The following is an 18745-nucleotide window of genomic DNA, read 5'->3' as shown; positions in this document are numbered from 1 at the left end:
AATGAATTTTGAACTTTAATAGTATTTCTTAACTCTTAAGGGCTTTAAAAAATACTTCAAAGATTTCAAATAAATATATTTAACTTTTTTCCTTCAACTGGTCAAAAATGAATTCAAATTATCTTGACTAAGTCCTGTCACGTCAGATTTTCTCAATATTTGCAGATTGTACAAAGGAAACTACGCTAGCTATAAGGCTCTCATGTGAATTATTTTCTGCAAACCAACACGTCACAAAACTCGAATAAACAAGGTATATTTTTTAGAAATTAACAGGTTTTACAAATGGTCGGACAGAAAACAGAATAGGATGTACAGTATTTTCATTATCTTACGAAAAAGTTTAATATTTCTTACTCTGTACACAGAAATAGAAAAACAGGCAACATAAAATTCAAAGAAACGTCTTGATTAAGCTGGAATTCAGTAAAAAGGGATTTAAACTACTTGAGGTTCTACAGTAGTTTTGCATAACAAAATAAAATACAATAAAGTAAAATACAAAAAAAAAATGTAGAAATTAAAAACGAACAAACAAACAATAGATTTTATCACTCAAGAAGTAACTTTGCCTTAACTGTTGGTAATCATGGAAAGTAAAAAAATCTGAAACTTCACCATTCTTGAATTTTGTCGTCTTTTATATTTTTCTTCAGAAAACGCTGAATTTTCCAGCTTTTTTTTATCAAGACAATTTTTGTGCTTTGTCCATATACTTATGCTACAATATACTACGAGTACCCCACCTTTCCCCTAAAAAAAAGACAAAAAAACCCACATTTCTTTTAAAAAAACCCAGCTTTAGTTGGGTTTTTTTGGGTTTTATTTAAAAAAACCCAAAAAACCCTGGGTCCATGGGCTTTTTTAAAAAAACCCGGGTTTTTGCCAACCCTGCTTCTGAAAGACAGCCTAAAATGAACTTCAGCTTTAAGAAAGATTTTGGGAGGGAAACCTTCTTCTGTCCCCCCTCACTCCGAACATTATCAAACAAAACCTAAAATCGGACGTCAATTTCGGAAATTGTCCAGGAGAGAGCTGGCTGGCTTCACAACATTTTTAGTGTCTTTAGGTGTAAAGGAAACTAATAACGTCAGCAAAGATATCCTAGAATTGCGTTTTTGAGACTTCAATGCCGAAACATTTCCAAGGAAAGAACCCGAACCTTTCCCATTCTAACAAAGATGCCCTTAAAATCAATTTAAATTTCAGAATATTTCAGTAAAGTACCTCAGCGCCTATAACTACGTTAGAATACGCATGCAACTGGGCTGCCAAAGATAGCATAAAATTCCATATTAAAGAGCTTAAAATTTTCAAATTGAGTGTCCGACCATTCCCGATTTCCTTTACTTCTTCAAAGTAGCTTAAACTGCATTTTAAAACTTTGATTTCGGGAAATTTCCGTTCGGTGCCCACCGGTCCCCTAACCTCAACAAAGAAACACTAAAAGAGACACACTTTGAAAAAAATCGAAAACAAACCCAACCCGCAAATCCTCCTAACTTTACTAAAAATTGCCTAACATTGCAATTTTTTACTTAAATTTAGCAATTTTTTCCCTTACCCACCCTCCTTTTTTCATTAGCATTTTTTAAAAAAAATAATTACATCTTTTTCTTTCTTTAATTAAATGTTTAGCTTTAATTTTACATCTTTGATAGTTTAATATATTATCTATATTTCACGACAAAAAGACAGCTAATTGAGGAACTGTCTCGGGTGGCCACTGCTTGCAACGCTGTCCCCAAACTTGCCGAATCGCCACACAAAATTTGGCAAATAAGGAAATTTTTGGGAGGTCACAGTGACCTCTCGTAACTTCCTATCGGGGTGCTAATAAACACCAGATTATTTTGTGGCAGTGAGGTGTTAATAGATAGTAGCACATGTTACTCTGGTAGCTGCACAAAAATGGAAACAAAATTAAGTTCGCCGACTTCAAACTTGGTTTTCTACTGTTCCAGAAAGATAATTTCCAATCTCCCTGATTGTTCGATTTTCCAAGAGATTCCCTTTGCCGACGAAAGTGAGATAAAAAGCTATGTTGTAACAAAACAATTTTCTTTTTTTATGATCATGTTTCTCTTCTTCTTTCTTTTTTTTTTTTTTTTGGTGTATGGAGTTGGAAAAAAATACGTATCGATTTTGGGTAAGGCCTATCTGGAGTTACGTTTGACAACAAATAAATGGGTTGCCATTTGATAGAGGAATATAAAATCTCGCCAAAAGGAATCTTTACTAAACATTCCACTATTCGTACTAATTAATACACGCGATTATCCAGAAAGAAAAAAATAGCACGAACCAAAGAATCTTTGCCGCTTAAGCCAGAAAAAAAGCGAAAATAAAAACAGTTTTTTTTTTTTTTTTTGCCTTATTTGTTTTTGAAAACAATGGCGCTTTGTCCTGCTTTCCGTGCAAAACTGTAACCCATCAATATTTTTAATTTTGACGAATTTAAACAACTGGATAATGTCTCCTCTGACTTCTCCTTTGCTTCAGGCTATACATATTAAGTCTTTTAAGTCTAGTATCATAATCTAAATCTGCAAGACCCCTCTTCTTTGAACCCTTTCCAACAACGAAATATCTTTCTTAAGATAAGGAGACTAAAACGAAACAGCATACTCCAAATAAGTTCTTTCGAAACTTCGATCTAAAAGCTACAGAATCTGTTAGATTTGTTTGAAATAGATCTATTGATCAACCCAAGCATTCTAATAGCTTTGTTACTTGCAATGCCGCACTGAAACAACTGCAGTGTGTCAACCATGCCCAGTCTCTCTATTAGGAAAAAGAGGTAAGAGAGCACTACCTCAGAAAAATTTAAAAAATGAAGTTCTAAAAACGCACTTGTAGGCTATCTTTGATGGCGTTAGGACAAGGGGATAGGATAGGAACCTTCAACGGAGCAGATGGGTGTATTACTGTTCAAAAGTAAGATCATCTTGAAGTGCTTCAGGTGATCAACAATTGTCAGTTCATCATATGAACATGAGCAATATCCCCTGTGTTGACACCAGTCAATGTCCCTCTGTCGTGTTCATTGTCCCTGTCCCCTACGAGCTAGAGGTAACTGTGCAACATTGAATGAACTATGGAAAACTGAAAGCCTTGCCTTCAATGCTTGCCATCATGTCTGCAGACTTTCGCTGGTGAAATAAATTTAACGATTTTGTTAGTATTCTCAGCTTTAATGAGATGACATCCAGGGGCGGATCGAGAGAGGGCCCATGGGAGCCGTGGCCCCTCCTAAACTTTGTGAATGTTTGAATTTTTTTAAGAATTCAAAAAAAAAAAAAAAAAAAAAGGAAAGAAAATAGCATGAGAAAATTACAAAATCTAACAAATGAGTTTTACTTTAAAAGACATTTAGGTTTTAATTGGGAGAAAAATTACATTCCTCTCCTCGAAACAAACTATTTTTTTTCCTAAAATTTTGCTCTATCGTTTACATCATTTCTTGATGCCAACTTTAGACATTTAGATGATCTATAGATTATGTTGTCCTTTGAGTACCTTTGAGTACATCTATTGATCACGAGACCAAGGAGAGCCTAAATTTGCGTTTTATCAACACCACACTAGATACATGTCTCTAGACTGTTGCATGGTTGTATGGCTTTAATTTCGAAACGTTTCTGGAGGAAAGCTTCTTATTCCCATGCTACGACCACAACACAAATGCCATTCTTAATTTAAACCTCAGAAACAAATTTTAGTTTCAATTCATTAATTAGAATTTTTTTTTTCAGAAACAACTTTTAGTTTCTAATTGGAAGACTACAAACGCAAAATAGCCAAACTTTTTATATTCTTTAAACACAGGCCTTCTTGCCAATATAATTTTTATTTTATTTAAGTCTCTCCCCCTCCCCCCCCCCCCGTCTCCAAAACAATGACCTACGGGGCACTTCATGTTTTGCGAATGAGAACTACAAATTGATATATTTCTTCAAAGCTATAAATTACACATAAAGAATTTTTCGGTATTAACCTTATCTTAAGTTTTATAAATTCACCCTATTTATGTCGTTATTTTTAAATTCTAACTTCGTATAAAACTTGAAGATGAGTTGAGGCGTTCTCATTTTGGAACATCATTGAGCCTTTGTGCTTTTTTTTTTTTTTTTTTTAGAAAAAAAGTCCATGTTCTGTTTTTTTCTTCCCGCACACTATCTGCTGGACAACTCGAGATTGTCCAGCACGAGGAATAGGTGCGAATCCTGATGGACTTTATTCAAGACTTCTATTCGTCAATCTCGAGTCGAATGCAAGCTATTATTCGAGCAAAAAGTGACCCAAACCTTTAATAATAAAAGATTATCATGTTTTCGCAGATGTTCCTATTATTTTGTCCTATACCTGTATATTTTTTTTTTCAAAATTATTATAAAACAATATCTGAAAGTTTTTAAAATCTCAATTTTTTTTATTTTAAAGATTTGAAGTTTCTTTTCTGAGAAAAATCATTAATGTGACATATCAAATTAAACTGCACACCCTTCTCTCTAAATTAAGCTGTTAAACAGCTCTGTAACTCGCATAGAACTTGAGTTATAACGTTTCTAAATACGGCTAGTAAGTGAAAATAGTGCTTTTTAACAAATCAAAGAATTAAGTATTCACCAATTGTACAGGATAGTTTTTTTTTTTTTTTTTTTTAACATTAAACGTTAATTTAGGACGTCAAAGAGCAAGACTTGTGAAAGTTTCATGAAAATCTAAGGTGGTATATTTGAGTTTTTTTTTTTTTTTTTTAATTCTCTTTCGACTTGGAATGACCAAAATTCGCCTGCGCTATGAAGGTGGTAGATAATTTTTGTGAACCCCAAAATTTTGCACCCATAACAGGCTCTTTAGTAACCAACTTTTCCTTTTCCGCACTAGGGATTTAAAAAAAATAAATAAATAAATAAAACGTTTTTGTACTCTTGAGTAAAGTTTTCGAATTACTTCCTGAAACGTTTCTATTTTAAAGTACATAAATTGAGTTTGCAATATTAAGAATTTTGAAAAGAAACTACTTCTTACAGTTTTTTTCAAGATTTGAAGAAGGGAAAAAACTTAAGTCTATAAAGTTATTTAAATTTGGAAAGTGTAGAGAGAGGGGCTAATATCAAGAGCAGAAAATTTTAAACTGACGTCCAAAATCGTAAGCAATATTTGGTAATGTTTGCAGGAAAGGGAATTAGATGTGCCCTCCCGAAGTTTTTTCAACATTGAAGTCTGGAACTGTCTTTGGTGAAATTAAGAGGTCAATAGCTTTTTCCGAAATTTTTCGAAATTGAGGTTTTAAAAACGCAATTTTGGGCGATCTTTGGTGACATTAATTGAGAAGGAGGTGTTATGGGGATTAAAATCTTAAAGACACAATTTCAGGATAGTTTTGGTAGCCTGAGATTTGCAATATTTCAAGCGGTAAATAAAGTTATTCCTATAGTGGCTAATCCTGATGTATAAAACTGCTTGGATACGAAAGTAAAAGAAATTTATTTTTAATTTTGAAAAGGCGTTATTTCAATCGCTTTTTTTAAGTGACAAATTTGAAAAGTGAAAAGAAAACACACAAGTCTCACGGAACCCCTATGAGAGTTTCGTGGAACCCAGGGGTTCCGCGGAACACAATTTACGAAACGCTGGTCTAGAGGGTTGGGTTTTAATGAAGTCGGTTCTGGGAGACATGGACGAGGACGAGGAGCCGGGGGAGTTCACCCCCTCTACTGTCTAGCAGGAGAACCCTCTCACGGAGGTCAGTGGACCTCAAAAAGAATAGGACACGGGAATGCCCCCCCCCCCCATTTTCTCAACCCTCTTTCCCTTTTTTATCTTTTATTTTTAGCTCTCTTTTTATTTTATTATTATTTTTTTAAATATTTTTCATTTATTTATTTTTTTAAAATATTAATTTTTTTTAAATATTATTTATTTAAATATTTTTTATTATTATTATTTTATTACAAAGTTCTGTGCTACACCAATAACACAGAGAGAGAGAGAGAGAAACTAAATAAATAAATGAAATAAAATATAAACAAAGTAAAATGAAATAAAATAAATAATTTGATTTAAAAATAAATCAATAAACAAATTTAAAAAAAATACCTTCCCCCCAAGTTTAGATGGCATAACTTGCGCCATAATACCCCCCCCCCCCCGTGGGCACTCCTGATAGGACATCAACTGAGGCCAAGTGAAAGCAATTGTTATTGCTCGAAGAAAAAAAGTTCATTGTCATATTTTGACGACTTTTTATGCGAAAACAACGAAAGAAAATTCGTTAACCAATTGTGCTTTTCAGAAAAAAAAAACAATTAAAATTATTTTATTGATTACTAGTGGCACCCGCACGGCTTTGCCCGTAGTAGAAAATTAAAAGGTATTTTGGTTCGCCTGTATATTTACAAATAATGTATGATGAATTTCTCGCCAATTCGCTTGCCCATGTTACGGTTCCACGTTATGATAACTTGGCAATTTACTCGTCCATCTTATGATAATTTTGCTCGGGAAAATGTTCTTAAAATTGGAATAGAAAAAGAACAAAATCGAATTTTCAAAAAATCGCTTCGAGGTGCACACTCCCATGCTACAAACTAATTCTGAGCCAAATTTCATGAAAATCGGCCGAACAGTCTAGGCGCTATGCGCGTCACAGAGATCCTGACAGACAGAGAGAGATCCGGACAGAGAGACTTTCAGCTGTATTATTAGTAAAGATTATTGAAATAAAATTCCCAAGTTACAGCTTAAACTGCAACTAATTTAGACGAGTAGAATACATCCCAATCTCATTCATTGATAATAATAATAATAATAAAAAATAAAAGAAAAGAAAAGAGAAGAAAATAAATTAAATAAAAAAAGAAAATGGTTTTTCCTTCAGAAATGCTAGATATTTACCTCAGGTTTCAAATTTAAAATTTTAAATTGACGGGTTTTTCTTTTAATTTTACGGTGACAACGGAAAAACGTGATAATCCGTATAACCGTTATAACGAAGTGCGATGCAATGAGGGATTACTGTTCCTGTTTCTGCCTGTTTTGCACCCTTTCCTTGACCGACTGGATTGTTGCTCAATCAGACAGTTTAATTAGTGCGCGTGAGGCAGTCTAGTTAATTAAATTGTCAATCACACAATGTTCTGTTTTATTCTACAGACATACTAACATGAAATGGAAAGAAAAAAAAAAGCAAAGATACTGAGCGATAAGCAGCCAAGTGTGGTGCTTCCTAATTGAAGAAATCGAAGGCCATTTAAGCCAGTGAGAGGAAACGAATTGGCGCATATGACGATTAAAGCGGCCGCTTTCTCAGCCCGCAATTTCCTTTATTCCAACGGGACTCAGCCCTAGCATCACTATCCGACGGTCAGAAGGTAAGCCTCATTTTTTTTTTCAAACAACTATTTTCCGAATAGCTCAACATTAGTGGTGTTATTGATTTTCTTTTATTGATTTGTTTATTTTTTGCGAAACTGATTTTTTCAATTACTGAAACTGAAAAAAAAAAAAAAAAAAAAAAAAAAAAACTGGAAAAGAAAAATTTTTACAATTTACAGGAGGCACAACTTGTTTTAAACAATTGAACGTGAATAGTTTTAACTTAAGTTTGCTACTTTGATAAAAATTTGAATTCTTCAGGCATGGAACTTTCAAAATAAATTATTTTCAACTATAATTTTGTTTGAAATGGCACGGAACACCAGCGTAACAAGAATATTACCTTCTGGGTTTTTTGATAAAAGCAGTCCTACATGTTTACAAATTACTGTATTTCAGCCTTAGCCCTGACTATAGGGCGGTAACTTACTGAAAATACTGTATCCAGTGATGTTCCCATAGGGTATACTCCTTCATACGCCGTATACTCTCAAACATTTTTTAGATATATAGTGTATACCCTCAAGCTTCAAAAAATTTCATATTACGACACATTATGTATATGATCGCATACACACATTGTGTGTAATGGATTACTGGGAGTATACAGTCAGAAAAATTCATGGGAGCATCACTGACAGTATCAGGATTGGCAATAATGCAAAAACCAAGACCTCTGAGGGTCTGAAAAGGGGGGGGAGGAACACCCCCCCCCCCCTTTTCCTCGCTGCGCAACAGGTATGGGACAAAAACTTGAGAAGTCTTTCGAATATTTAAAGTATTTCACAGTAAACGTAATTGCACTTTTCAAAAAAATATTTTAAGTGTATTAATAGTATTGCTATGTTTATGCATTTTAGATAAATTTTAATATTTTTTGAATTTGTCCTAAACGTTTTTTTGTAGCATATTCAATTTTTATTTTCGTTCTGTTTTGTTTATGCTTGCAAAACGTTTTCATGCTTAAAGAATCAATATTTTGCTTAGATTAGTCTATTCTACTAATGATAGCAATAACACCGGAGCTGCACCTGTCGGACTCGGGCTGATTTTGGGAAGAAGGAGTCGGAAATTTCACGGTTCCATTAGTCGGAGTCGTTCATTTTCATTCTGAGTCATCAGCTCTACAAGGGCTACGAAGTCAGAGTCAGAGTTGGATTAAATTTGGGCAAAGAAGTCTGAGATTTCATAGTTCTATTCGTCTAAGTCGGTCATTTTCCGTCCGAGTACGCAGCTTTACCAGACTACGGAATTGGTTTAAGAGTTCTACTGTTTTGGGAAGAAAGAATCGTAGCCTTTACAGTTCCATTAGTCGGAGTCTATCATTTTCCCTCCGAGTATGCATCTCTACCACGCCTACGAAGTTAAAATCAGAGACGAAATTAAATCGTGGGGGGGGGGGGTAGTTGCAGGCTTTATAGTTCTATTACTCGGAGTCGGTTCTTTACCCTTCGAGTCCTTATCTCCACCAAGCCTACCAAATTGGAACAGTGGCTGGAAGTAGCTATATTTTTTAGTAGTTTGTAGTGTAGCGCACTACTTTTAGAAAAAAGTAGGGTAGCTAGTAGTTCACTACAAAAAAAAAAGTAGTTTGTAGCGATTTCTGGAAACTATTTTTAAATCAAGTTTCAAAAAAAAAAAGAAGAAGAAGAAGAAAGAAACGAGGTTTCAAACGAATCTGACTCGTGCAAGTTTTACGCGAGTAAAACTTGCACCAATCAGATTTGTAAGACTATGAAAAATACAAGCTGACTCCAGACATATCTTGACGCCATACGTTCTACCTGTTTGACGCCATTAGTGTGTTTGGAATGAAAATTTTCATATTTCCCCAATATTCGCCTTGAATAGAGAATGGCTTAGAATGAAAAGAATAAGCGATAACTGTGCCAGTGTAGTATCACGTTTGTGTTTTTTGGCAGTAAAGAATGTCCCGTGGATGAACATTTTAGATGTCAATGAGATTATTGTGCCAATATCCACCTAATATGGAAGTAACTCATGGGCGGATTTATGGGGGGTCAGAGGGGGGAAATGCCCCCCCCCCAGTTTTGGGAGGACTTTATATAGTAACAACACATCTTCCAAAAAATAAAAAAAAAATTCATTATTTTTTCGTTTTTGAATAGTTTAGAAGAGCATGGGTGGATTTAAAGGGGGGGGGGGGCAAAGGGGACAATGCTCCCCAGTTTTGGGAGGAGTTTATATAGTATCAACTTATCTTACAAAATCTTATTAAAAAAAAAAAAAAAAAAAAAAAAAAAAAAAAAAAAAAAAAAGATTTTTTCTTTTTTGAATAAGAAGTTAAAGTTTATTTTTTCTTTTAAACTTAAAATAGCCGTTTCTTACAAAGTTTGAACAATACTGTACAAGTGTATAATCTACTACTCAATTTCAGAGGCTGGAAAGTGCAAATTATTGATAGAATCTAAAATCCCTGAAAAGATTGGCGCAGTATAGCCTACAAGGGCTCTTGAACCAAAAACCTAATCTAACCAAACAAACCTTGAAAATAATTAGACAAGTCTTTGAAACTCCTAAGCAAAAAGTGTGCTTCAATTTTATTTCTTATCAAGTGTATAAATTAAGAATTGTTCAAATGGGTAGTATGTTACTCTCTTGATACCTATTCTCTAAATCTGTGCACCATTTCTTTTAAAATATTAACTTGCATCGCAAAGCACTTTTAAAGCGTAAAACTTAAAAAAAAAAAATATTTCCAATTAACCCTTATAAGACTTCAAAATGCAGAATTCTATATCCATTTTAGATAATTTCCTCCGGGGGAGTAACTCCCAATCCCCTAAAACTGCAGATATTCTATATCCCACTTAAAAGGGAGCATTGCGTCACTCTCTTAATACCAGCCCCCTCTCTTTTAAGGTCAATTTAAAAAGGACAGCATGATTACACACAGTAATGAAAACGACACATAAAAAAGTAAAGAATGGCCTTACGCATCACAGAAAACAGACAAAAACATGGGAGGGGGGAAGGGCAATTAAAAAAATCCTGCCTCCCCAGGAACTCAGTCCTAAATCCGCCTATGAAGTAACTGTAAATGTTATGGACAAAGATCATATTGAACTGCCTTAGCCGGCTAACAAAAAATATTACACTGTTATAGAAATGTATGATAACGGACATTTTTCCGTTTCATGCAAACTTGCCCGTTAAGCAAAAAGCTTTCGGTGTCAATGCTATGCGCATAATATAGTCGTTGGTCGTATCTCCACTTACGCGAGGGATGCGTTCCAAGACTCCTCGCGTAGGTTGAAATTTCTCATTGTGAAAAAGGGTTTCTATGCGATTTTTTATGAACATACTAATTATTTTAGACATTTAAAAGATCCCTCAAACTGTTTAAACCCATTTCTTAACTTCCTATCACCGAATTTAAACATAGAGAACTGAAATTTCTCAGTATTTAAACAAAGCAGTGTTATACTGAATAAAAATCCTGTTAGGATGCACAAAATCAATGGGAGAGAATGACGTATAATGAAACAGTACCGTGCGCATAGTTTGTAGCAATAATAAATCGCAGCACTACAATAGTACTGTACAGTAGATACAGTAATTATATTCGACGAACTTTTTAATTGTTCAAGCATATCGAAAATCTTAACATTTCTTTAGTTAGAAAAATCCTATTTTTCCTTCCATTTTCAAACTTAAGATAAATAGCTCGCTTATGTGAAATCGTGTTTCAACAACTTCATATTTAGGATGAAAAAGACGCGGAGTGGCGATTTGTGCATTAACAAAGCGATGTTTCGACTAGTACGGTGTGGGGAACCTCCGCTTTCAGTGATGCTAAAGGGAAATTCATTCACGAAACTAATATTTAGTACACAATAAAGAAGGTGATACTTAAGTATCGCGATTCCGTTTCGAAAATTTTCGTGAGGAATTCGCGTTAGCTCCGAAATTCCTTACTCGAGATAAACTCGCTGTGTAACCATTCCGCTTAATTCGAATTGCGTTGTAGCGCGAGTCCGCTGCAGTTTAAAATTGCCATTGAAGTAAAGTAAGCATTCTTAGTTATATTTCATATTTCGGATATTTATTAATATTTGATTTTAATACCAGTACCGTTTGGGATATTTTTCCTATTTTTTTTATTTACTTTTTCTTTTTTACTGATTGGGTGTTGATGTAGAAATTTACATAAAAAAAGTCAATTATTAACTATTGTAGGTTTTTGAGGTTATTCCGTAAAATTGAAAAATGCTTTTATTTCATTTAATCAGTGGCGTAAGAAAGGAGATGGTATTCAGTTCCGGACCCCTAGCTTGAAGCTCAAAATCAATTAATTAGTTCCTACAAAATATAAGTTCCTACAAAGTCAACTAATATAATGAAATTTATGATGATTATAATGGTTTTTCTCTTTCGTTTGAAATACGTTTTTCATCATCTAAATCAATTTTATGTATGAGTATGACTATATAAAATTCAAATCGAATTATGACTTCATCTATACATTTTCAAGTAACCGAGTTGCACTTCTTGAATGAAATGTTCATTGTCAGGAAAGGATTAGCAATTTAAAGGTGAAATTCCTCATCTTTTAAATTCTTTCTTGCAGCAAATATTCGTAAAAATCGTAAACAAGTTTGGAATGACAAACTGATTCAGTAAAGGAAAGAAAGAAGAAATAATTCTTAGTAATATTCCATGTTCAAATGAGCTAATTTATTAATCTAAAACACTTTTTGAATTTTTTCGTTCAATCCTCAAACGGTGTGAATGTGTATACTTTTTATTTATATATGTTTTTGAAAATAGCGACTACTTTTCAAAAGTAGTTTGTAGTTGCTACATTTTGAGAAAAGTAGTTGTAGTTGTAGTTCACTTCAGTACATTTGTAATAAGGTAGTTGTAGTTGTAGTTCGCTACAAAAAAAAATAAATGTATTTTTTCCGACCATTGAGTTGGAATCATAGTTGGACTGGATTGGGGGTTAGAAAGGGGGGGATGAGCCGCAAACTTTATAGTTCCATTAGTCGGAGTCGGTCGTTTTCCTTCCGATTCCTCATCTCTAACAAAGGCTACAAAGTTGGAGTCAGAGTCGAACTGATTTGAGGGGGGGGGGGGGGAGCTTTATAGTTCTTTTAGTCGGAGTTGGCCATTTTCCTTTCGAGTCCGCGGCTCTACCACGGCTACAAAGTTGGAGTAGGGACAATTTTGGGGGAAAGAAGTCGGGGCCGGGGGAGTCGAAGTTGGAGACTTTAAATTTCGAGGAATGGGAGTCGCTAATTTTTCCTCTGACTCCGTAGCCCTGAACAGCACATGTAAGACAGTTTCACTGCTACAAAAGTGAAAGTAGCGGATTTTTTTAAAAATTTTTACCGACATGTTTAACTATCTCAAGAGGGACCTCTCTTTGCAAAACAAAACTCAACAGTTGTTCCAATGGGGTTGTTTCCTTCAGTCAAAAGTAGTACTTTTTGTCACTGAAATTGATAGAATAAGCAAAAAATATAACATGGACCCAGAAAATTCTTTCATTTCCCAACAGTTATTTTTTAATTAATTTTTTTAAATGTCCGATCTTTCAAACAAGGCGAGGTCTTGATGACGTCGCAATTGATGCTGTTAGGCACATCTTTCTACTGCGTTTCCACGTTATGATAATCAAGAAGCGAATTAAAATTGCTCTCTACGCTTGATATCAACCATATCGTTGCCAATACACGTGAGTAAAGATGCGAATTAAATATTTTGCTCTGTGAATGGCAACACTGAATGGCATTTCATCATTTGTGATGTTATCGACAGAAGCTTAAACAATGAAAGCGCACCGATTTATGTAGTTTTTTAAAAATATTAAACTTAAAAACAAATTATTTAAAACATAGTCAGATCCTATGTTTTTAAACATGCTCTTTCAGGAAAAAATACTTTTAAAATTTTGGAAACGGCCCCATTGAGAGGGGCGTTGTTTATCGGTGTGATTGTTTTGGATAACGTATTGTAAAACTAGCGCCGCCAATCGCAATGAAATTGCGGGAAAAAAATGTTTCAGGAATATAACGGTGAACGGATATGTCGACGTTCGATATAACGATCCTTGTCGTTCAAACGAAATCGGTCCCTAAACCGAGAGGTCGCTATAACGTAAATGTTCTAGATGTTACATGTTGTTAAGTCATATTGAAAGGTGCTAGAATAACTTTTATCAGTTCTGCTTCATTTTAAAAGAGAACCAACAAACTAACAACAAAAAAAAAAAAAATAATAATAATAATAATTAAGATTTTTTAATTTCTTTAAAAACACTATGTTTCAATTCCATCTTACGTTTAGATGACTAAATTTAGCTTAAAAATGCATTGAAAATAATTGAGCGAAGTTGTTTTTTAAATTGTTAAAATCATGGTTTCCTTGTTTGAGATTTTTTTTTTTCAAAAATATTATTTCTCCTTATGTAAAAAAATATAAACCGTCGCACAGTGGTTCAAGGGTGGAAAAAATAGCATTTTTAAGTTTTAAGATAAAAAATATTTCATGCCGTAATTACTTAGCCCTTGAGTTGTAGTTACTTACTCCATAAGAGTTTTTTGAAAAAAAAAAAAAATTCGTTTTTACAAAAATAAGCCGAGATTGTTGAACAATTATGTTTTTACGTTTTTCGGACGTACGCCTTATACTTCAGTTTTAATTCATTCGTTCAATAAGGACTAAAATTTAATAAAAGCCATTTCTGATTGGTTTTTTTACACTTATAAGATGCATATTACATCGTAATTAAAAATTAAAAATTCATCAAAATTGAAAACTACCTGAAATAAAAAATTATTATTATTAAGTATATGCATCTTCAATTTCCCATATTTACATTTTTGATATGATAGTAGCTAAATATAAGCTTGAAAACGTTCGGCTGGAAATGTGGAGCAAAATAACTTCTTTGCGGAGCCGCGGAGTTTCGCCATTTTTGTGGAGCAACTCCGCAAAGTGCGGAGCAGTTGCCAGCCCCGCCTTTAGTCATTGTAAGATGATTTTAACTCCAGGCAAATGAGATAATACATAAACTCAAACAAAGATATTTACTATAATTTTTGTTATAACTTTCATTATATTTTTGGTCGCCGCTATTTTATTTCGTTGTTTTCTGCTTTTTGCTTTAATTTTGTTTTCGTAACTTAAACTCGATTAACGCTCTTAAAAAGTTGAGTGCATTTTAAACCACTGTGTATTTTTTTTTTCTTTTTCTTTTTGGAAAGAGTGATCTATTTTCTCCCATATCGAATATCAATCTTGGTCACTTCGGTCAAAGGCTTTTAACCACTAGATCACACATATGATTGTGAAAGTTTTACTCTAAAAATAACTTAGCTGAATACGCCATAATTCGGTCATTTTTTTCAGGCATAGTATTTGCTCCCCCCCCCCCCCACCTCCACATCCCATGAGTGATTTCCGCTGAAGAATAATTTTCTAATTTTCCAGATTAAAACTCAACATGTTTAACAAACACATAGAATAATATATTTGTTATATTATATGGTTTAGCTCAGTAGCAGGGATCCTTATTTGGTAATTTTCAATATCATTTCTTTTTCATCTCAGTTTCAAATCGAAGCTAAGATTATCATAATCCTTCTGAAACGTTCAATATACCGTAACATTATGAGTGCCATGGGGTCTGAGGGCAGTGGTGGATCCAGCCGATTGTTTTGGGAGGGGCCATCCGAAATTTTTGAACAAACACCGAACTTCCCAGAAATTTTACTAAAATGAAGTTTTAAAAACTCAATTTTCAGGGTATCGGGACATTAGGTGAGGGATTGGATTTAGGAATCTCCCTTGAAAATGCTTCAAAATTTAAATTGGCGAGTAATTTTAGAAAATTAGGAAACTAAAAACGCATTTTGTCTATTTTTGATGATGTACCAAGAAAGGTCAGGTTTCAGGTGCTGGCACCAAAATACTTTTTGAAAATAAAACTTAGAAACCAAAATATTCTGTTATTATACATTGAGAAGTTAGAAGAGGAGGGATGCTCTTCTAGCTCTTCAGCTTTCCATCCTAAAAATGCACCTTTAGGTAATGTTTGCTTACATTTAAGGAAGAGTGAAGGTGCTTAGAATCCTTCCTTCCTGAAAATATTTTGCATATGAGGCTCTAAAAATTCAATTTTTAACTATTTTTATACATATTTTAGAAAGGGATGGAAAATTCGTCAGCTCCTCCAAAAACCTCCTTTTAAAGCTATCATCACGATATAAACTAGGGAGGGAGGGGGTCCTATCAAAGATCGTTTGTAATTGAAGTCCCAAAAAATTTCATTTAAGTTGCTTTTAAGCAAATTAACTGATAAGGGGTGGATAAGCTAGTTTCCGTTGACATTTTTGCGAAATAAAAGACTTAAAATGCAATTTTTTGCTACATATCAAGGCATTTGTGAAAGGGCAAGAGAAATGGGGGTTCTCCCCCTAGTTTCGAAATTAAAGCCATAAAAACGAAGATTTAGGCTCTCTTTGGTCTTGTGAACAATAGGTATACTCTGAGAACAGCAGCATTTAGAGATCGTCCAAGTGTCTGTAGTTGGAATCAAGAAATGATGTAAAAGATCGAGAAAAATTTTGGAAATAAAAGTTTTGTTTTGAGGTTAGGGACATAATTTGTCTCCCAATTAAGGCCTATGCTTCTTTTTCAGTATAACACATGTGTTAAATTTTGTTATGTTCTCATAATATTTTTTTTCTTTTTTTTTTCTTAAAAAAAATTCCTAAAATCACAAGGCTTTGGGAGGGGCCACGGCCCCCATGGCCCCCTTCCAGATCCGCCCCTGTCTGAGGGGGCCCGAGCCCCCTCAAAAATATTTTTGTATTAGTTATAGTATGCTTTCTAAACTCATAAATTTGTCTTTTATATTCCTTGTTTGAAGATAGTTTACCTTGTAAAATACATTCAGTAATGAGTTAAAACATAATTATTACGGTAGTAAGCAGGTTAACTGAAAACGAGTAGTGTGAATAATGATGGTGTTATAGTGCTGCAAGCACACTTAGAATTTGTCCCAGTGCGCGAACTTACGGGTCAAATCTGTTGCCGGTGGGCAGCGCTGTGGCGAGCTCGTCTAAGTGTTGCTATATATTAAATGGGAGGCGTGATAGTTTTGAATACTTTGAAAATTGTGTTTAAAAGAAAAATCTTCACAAAATGATGATCCTTCGCTTCCTTGGAATCGACGTATACCAAAGTATGAAAACAACGAAGCCAGCTCACCGCACTTTAAAAATCCCAAAGACACTTTACATTGAGGTTTGTGAAATGGTGCAATCTTGCATTATTGGGCAGTTTACATCAACTGAACTCACTCGGATCATTGCAGTTGAACAAGAGTGCTTGCTTTTATTAAACAGAGGTGAAACAAATTTTGAAAAATTAGTTGAGTTTTCAAAAATAACCTAGACATTGAGAGACTGCGTTTACACTTGAATATCTTAGCCGGTATAACTAATGAAAAAACAACTGGTCTTAAAAAAAATCATGCGTAAATTAAATTACCTTTTTACGAAAATATTGTGCTTGTTTGTATTTATTTTTTCCTTTTTTCAAAGCCAAAAAATATGTGTCAGGCTTGTCGAGTTTTTGGGGCTCTAATGTTGATTATATGACTTTAAAATGCTTAAAAAGAACTTTAAAACTCACTATTTTTCATCTCAAATTTAGAAAATTTCTCCTGGTTCCCCCCCCCCCCCATTTTTTAAAAAGTCGGCGTCTCTGGGAGTGCCTTTCCATTCAAGTCAAGTGTCCGTCCTACCTTATAATATCAATGCTTGGCTACGGCACTGTGCGGCTCCCCATAAAACAGAACAAAAAAATCTCTTACTAAGACAAGTGATATATGATTTAAAAGTTGAACCAGGAAATTTGTAAACGAATTTTTAGATTCTTTTACTTCGAAAACGCCGTGTCACATAGTGTTTATTTGTTAAAATTATACACACTAGAAAATATGGCATTTTCAAGGTACAAACATCTGACCTTTATTTGGGGGTGAGGGACCTCCGAGGGATTACATAACACCCTAAACCCCCTGTGATGACCGCCCCCCCCCCAATAATTTTTACAAGTCGACGCCCCTGATGGAAACTGCATGTATAATTCATCGGTAAAGAAGAGTGAATGTCTCTCTTGCGAAAAATCTAAGCACACGGAAAGCTATAAGTTTGAAAAAAAAAATCATATAAAAGGAAGAAAGGGGGCGCATGTGAACACAGCATGTTTTACTAAGATAACTTAAAGTGAAAAGCCTTGAAAATTCTTAAGTAATGCCAGTACCAGTCCTACCATTCGGTTGAACTTTTAGAGCAATGAGCCATTTTATACTTCTGGGGTGACAACTTTTTGTTTTAGCAGATGGTGTATGTAATTTTATGATTCTTTTTCTCGTGGAAACATATTTTAAACTAACTGTTAAGCCAAACTTAATTATTGCAAACTATTATATGATCATTCAAGTAAGTTTATGACGATGTTTAAACTTTTCATTAAATGAGAAATTCTCTTTTTTTGCAAGTTAGTGTAGATGATGGGGCACTTGCGAACACAACATCTAGGGGAACGTGTGAACAATTCTCATCTCCCCTCCGTAGTGTTAATATTAGTGTAGCCTATTATAGTGTTAAAAGTTTTTTCAAATACTTATAAGTATTATTTTTATAAAAGCAGATTGTAACTCACTGTTACTTATCATAATTATTTTTAATATTTATTCATTTTTTTAAATTATATTTTATTTTTTAATTCTTTTGTTATTAAATAGTTGGTCTACAATTTAGTGTTATATGATACTTAAAGGGAAAAAAAAAATCGATGGAATTGTTATATACGTATATGGTTTATATTAAAGAGTTTTTCTTTAAAATATGATGCCCGTCCTGCATTTTTAAATCGTGTTCATATGCGCCCCAGGCCTGTTCACATGTGCCCCTTTTGGGGGGGGGGACTTGTGAACAATTGAAGACATTTTTTTTTAAATACCATAAAGTAAAGAGAAAAAAAAGATGCAAAAAAAAAAAAAAAAAGTGATACAGACCAGCGTTCCAGACCCGTTTTCACCTGCGAACCAGCAAAAGGTTTTGGAAAAATTTCGCGGACCGGTGAGTTTTCTTTTCTTTTCTTTTCTTTTTTTTTTTTGAAAAAAAAAAAAAAAAAATTCTCGAGGACCGTTAAATACTTAAATTCAAAGATATGTATTTATGGCAATAGTTATAAATAAGTAAATAAACACTTGTAAGAATCAAGAAAATCACAAAATGGGGTCGTTTCCGAAATGTTAAAATTATTTATTTTTCTGAAAGAGCATGCTTAAAAACATAGGCTTTGACCATTTTTTAAATAA

The 18745-nt window shown here is 33.9% G+C and overlaps 1 protein-coding gene across 1 annotated transcript in view; it reads left to right on the top strand.

The window, feature by feature from the left end:
- Positions 1-7246: 7246 nt before the first annotated feature.
- LOC129223949 (glutamine synthetase-like) overlaps positions 7247-18745 on the top strand; it is a 111818-nt gene continuing 100319 nt past the window's right edge. The window contains exon 1 of the mRNA XM_054858334.1: positions 7247-7379. The gene's annotated coding sequence lies outside the window, so the exon portion shown is untranslated. The remainder of the gene's footprint in view (positions 7380-18745) is intronic.

Source organism: Uloborus diversus, chromosome 6 (genome assembly GCF_026930045.1).
Source record: "Uloborus diversus isolate 005 chromosome 6, Udiv.v.3.1, whole genome shotgun sequence".
NCBI classification, from domain to species: Eukaryota; Metazoa; Arthropoda; class Arachnida; order Araneae; family Uloboridae; genus Uloborus; species Uloborus diversus.
The sequence above is the reverse complement of the archived record's forward strand: the minus strand, read 5'-3'. Positions and strand labels throughout refer to the sequence as shown.